The 4,950-nt window shown below is 36.0% G+C and overlaps 1 pseudogene; it reads left to right on the forward strand.

Moving 5' to 3' along the window:
* The first annotated feature begins 3,922 nt into the window (after positions 1-3,922).
* On the forward strand, positions 3,923-4,490 carry LOC143397464 (vesicle transport through interaction with t-SNAREs homolog 1B pseudogene; annotated as a pseudogene).
* Positions 4,491-4,950: the final 460 nt, after the last annotated feature.

Raw genomic sequence — 4,950 nt, forward strand, 5'->3', positions numbered from 1 at the left:
TGTATGCAAATATCACATCAGAAGAAAAACTACAAATATTTAATTCTAGTTAAAATTATTCAAACAGAAATAGTCAGTGGATACATAACATTTTCAATTTTCGTTTTTATTAATCAGCTTTCATGTATTATTTTCCTAAATGATTAATTTTTCTTTGTAACCCACCTCCACTTTAGAGTTCAGTTTTTTAAGTTTGCACTAATGCAGACAGTTTTTCATCCTCAACCCTTTCAGAATACAGAACCATTGAAACATCATGATGAGTAATTTTATTTCCCTAAAGATACTCAGTGCTCTGTTATTCATCTCTTCTTTCCCCTTATTATTTCTATATGTTCCATTTCTAGAAAACTACATACTTGGAAACATACTATCTAGTCATTTCAGACTGGCTTTTTTCACTTAATCATGTGAGTTTCCTCCTTGTTTCTTCATGGCCTTACAGCACAGTTGGGGGGGTATTTTTTTGCCTAAATAATGTTTCATCCCATGGATATTCTACAATGGGTCATCCTTTAGCTGATGTATCCCCAAGGCTCATGTTTTGAAGGCTTGGGTCCCAATGCATCTCAAAGGTGGGGTTGTGGAAAGAGATTAGAATAGGAGGACTCTCACTTCTTCAGTGAGCTAACCCATTGATGTGTTCATAATTTATGGACTATGGGAGCTGTTGGAATCTATAGGAGGTAGGACCTTATTGGAAGAAATAGGTCAATAGAGGGACAGTCATTTCTTAACCTTGACCCCTTCCTTACTCTCTGTCTCTGCTTCCTGAACTTAACATAAGCAGCTTTTCTCCACCACACCCTTCTACCATAATATTCTGCTTCATCATAGGCCTTAAAGCAATGGAGTCAGCTGACCATGGACTGAAACCTCTAAAACTGTGTACTAAGGAAGTTTCCTCCTTTATGTGTATTTTATCAAGCATTTTCCCACAATAGCAAAAAGCTGACTAACACAAGGTTTCAGAAGGTAATGTTTCCTCTACTCTCCTTGTTTTTGTCTCATCTTAAAAAAAAATTCCTATAGATTTTTTAAAATTTGTTCTTTTCAGATATACATGACAGTAGAGTTTATTTTGACATATTATACATACATTAATATTCTAATCAGGATCTTTTTTTTCTGTTTTTACTTGATGTAGTGTTTTACTGGTGGTATATTCATCTATGAACATAGGAAAGTTATGTCTGATTCAATCTACTGTCTTTCCTATTCCTATCACCACTCCCCTCCCTTCATTCCCCTTTGTCTAATCTAGTGAACTTTTAGTCTTCACTTCCCACTTGTTGTATGTTGGCACTCAAATATCAGAGAGAACATTTATCTTTGGTTTTGGGGGATTGGCTTATTTCACTTAGCACAATTGTTTCCAGTTCCATCCATTGTTCAAATGCCATTATTTCATTTTTCTGTATAGCTGAGTAATATTCTATAGTGTATATATACCACATTTTCTTTATCCATTCATCTCTGTTGAAGGGCACCTCGGTTGGTTCCATAGCTTAGCTATTGTGAATTGAGCTTCTACTAACATTGATGTGGCTATATCACTGTAGTATGCTAATTTTAAATCCTTTGGTTAGGGTCTGAGGCCTTCACTTTTTCTTAGCTGTAACCCCATTATTGTACCATACCCCTAACAATGTGATGGTATGTGTGGTGTGGAGTGAGTGAAATGTTTGTAATCATATGATTAGGCCTTAGTCTTTTAGTGAGCCTGAATTGGGTATATTCTTTACTTGAAATCAGTTAGGCTTTGAGAATTCCTGGTTGGTTGGTTCTGACAAAAATAATTTTAGTCAAAGTATGCCTTGCTAAGAAGAACAGAGAGCTCTTGGTTTATTTCAAGTGGCTAACTTTGCCCTTTACTTTACAGATGCACAAGAGAATATTTCTCAGATTTTCTCTGTGAGAACCTGGTAAAGCTTCTAGAAATAAAATAAATGAAGCTTTCATTTACCTGCCCCCAAGTCCAGAACCCCTGAGCATTTCTAGATAATCTATACTGTCTCTAGCCTTTTGTCAATTATAAAGTTACCTTGCCAGCATGGCCTCCAACTGTGGCATTTCCTTTAGCTCCTGGCAAGTGATTCTCTTTCAGTATTTTGTCTATCTGTATTTTTGCAGTATAAAAGCGACTGTGTGGTCTCAATTATGTAATAATCTAAGAATTTTTGATTGCCAAATTGTTTATGTTCTTCTTGCCATGAGACTATGTTCTTCTTGTCATGACTTCCAAGTCAGAAAACCCTAAATATTCTCTTTTAACATTTAACAATTTGAAACAAATTATAAAATCAAAGAAAAATTTACCAGATACTACCCCAATAATTATATTGGTATGAGCTGCTTCAGTGTGCTAGAAAGTAAAAGCCAACTGGGCTATGACATCTGAGGCAATATCAAATATTTTTTCTTTATCTTGAACCATTGATTCCTTCACGTAATTCATCATCCTTACAGAACAAATTTGTGAATATTCTGTGTTTTTTATCAAAGAAATTTATCTTGATTCATATTTTAAAATATCTTGATTCATATTTTAACATTAACATTTAGCATTCATAAAATTTTGGAATGTCTTAACCGACTTTCTGAAAGACTTTGGTTGCTTCTTGTCAGCTATAGAGACTTACTTAATAAAAAACTGAAGTGAGATCCTCTGGAACCCAGGAGAATTAGGGAGGTTATAAGAAATGACCAACTTATTTTTAATACTGTCATGATTCAGCTGATAGTTTCCTTGTACACTGCAATGTGCACTTTTACAAATGCTCTATAGATGTGATAACTGTAGCAGTAAGCAATTTAACCATCAGCTTGGAATTTACTTGGAGGTTAATTCTCCTCAGTGTTCTCCAAAATGAACAAACAGTAATTGATTTTAATAGCACTCACAAACTACCTTAACCTATTGAATAATGAAGTAGCACTCACAGAGACATCCCCTGGATACAGAAACAATTAAATGGATATCAATGAGATGTCATCAAGAGTTTATGCTTACACACTTAATCTATCTTCACCTAACTTTAATAGTATGTTGCATTAGGGAAACTATAAATTGTAAAATGTCAAAATGCTTTATATGTTGTAGTAAATATTCATTTGTCACTTAAACAAAATGACCTGAACAGGTCTTGGAATTCTTAAAAGTACTCAAAAATACATGTCATGATTAGGTGAATAAAATAATAAAATTATTATATCTAATCATCACTTATATGGATGTAGTTTTGAATCCATTATGAGCACTGTGGTAGACAGAATAATCATCTCTCTCTCTCCCACTCCCTTAAGATATCCACCTTTAATGTCCTGAAATTTACTTGCTTGACAAAACGTATTTTGTAGATGTGATATGTTAGAAATCTTGAAATGGGAAGGTTATCTGGCATTATCAAAGCAAGCCTAATATAATCACAAGGGTCCTTGTTAAATGATAGAGGCAATCAGATTCAGTTTGAAAGAGATTTGGGAATGCTGTGCTTAGCTTTGAAAATGGAGGAGGGAACCATAAACTAAAGAATGCAGGTGGTTTTCAGAAGCTGGAAAAGCAAGAGAACTTATTCTCCCTTAGAGTCTACAGATGGAACACAGCTTCATCAACAGCCTCCAGAGCTATAAGACATATTTACATCGTACTAAGTCATTAACTTAATGGTAATTTGTCAAAAGAACAACAAGAGGCAGTGGTGGCAGCTTCAAGACTAGGCAACTGTTTCCTGGGCTAAGTGCAGGCCCAGTGCCCATAGTCTTCAGTGACCACTGCTCTACTTTGACTTGTACCTTGACCACCTCTGCTGTCTCCTTGGAGCGTTTTGAGAATCTACCCCAACTCTCTGTTACCATCATGAAAACCAATGAGGGACCCTGGAGCAACTGCTCAGGTTGAGTCAAGACCATAGAGAAGAAGCTTAACAGAGATTTTGATTAAAAAGTACCAGAAAGCAAATGAACTACTGGCAGAAATGGAGGAAGAGCTGCAGTATTCACCCCCATCTTTCTGTAATCCCGTGGTGTTTAATCTGCAAAACTAACAGAAGGACCTTGGCAAATTGCATCAGGAGGAGAGCAGCACACCTCTGACTGCCACACCTGGACACCAAGGAGATATGAAGTATTAGCACATACAACTTAGAGAACGAGCACAGGAATCTGCTATCATCACTAATGACATTGATTCTGCAAGGCACAGACAGCCTGAGGAATGAGCATTCTGATTGGATTGCCACAAAAACTAATCAGATTGGCTGAGGAATCATAGAAGAACTGGGAGAACAAGGAGGCTGGTTGGAATACACCAAGAACAGACTAAGAAGCACAAGTGAAAACTTGAGCAAAAGTAGAAAAATTCTCTATCCAATGCCCAGAAAGTAGCAATCAGCCAGCTGCTTCTTTCCATTATCATCTTACTTGAGTTAGCCATCCTGGGAGACCTGGGTTATTCACAAATTCTTTTGCAAGCATTGAAGTCACTATAACAAAAATGTTTATGGACCAGAACCTTGATACTGTAAATCAATGTTGTTAGGTCATGCCATGATAATGTTGCTGCTGTGGGCTAATGGTTCAAGCATTGGTTGTATAGCCAGACTGGGAGGAGGAAGGTTAGCCAGAAAGACCACATAAATGTGAAGATACAGTAACAAGACCAGTATGATGTACCAAGGTAATAAATACTGTTAGTGACTTCTGCCAATTTACATAGTACTATAACATAATAATCTTACTTCATGAACCACATGCACCAAAATATATTTACGGTAATATTACTGGTTACCCAAATGGAGATAAGAAACTACAATTATAAAAATGTGTAGATGTTCTCATTAAGGTAATAGTGATCCGTACAATGATTTAATATCTGTCCTTTGAAATGTCCTCTGCAATGCCCATTTTGAAAGATGCCAGTCGACAATTTTTTCTATATTTTCACGTTTC

This window comes from Callospermophilus lateralis, chromosome 1 (genome assembly GCF_048772815.1).
Source record: "Callospermophilus lateralis isolate mCalLat2 chromosome 1, mCalLat2.hap1, whole genome shotgun sequence".
Lineage (NCBI taxonomy): Eukaryota > Metazoa > Chordata > Mammalia > Rodentia > Sciuridae > Callospermophilus > Callospermophilus lateralis.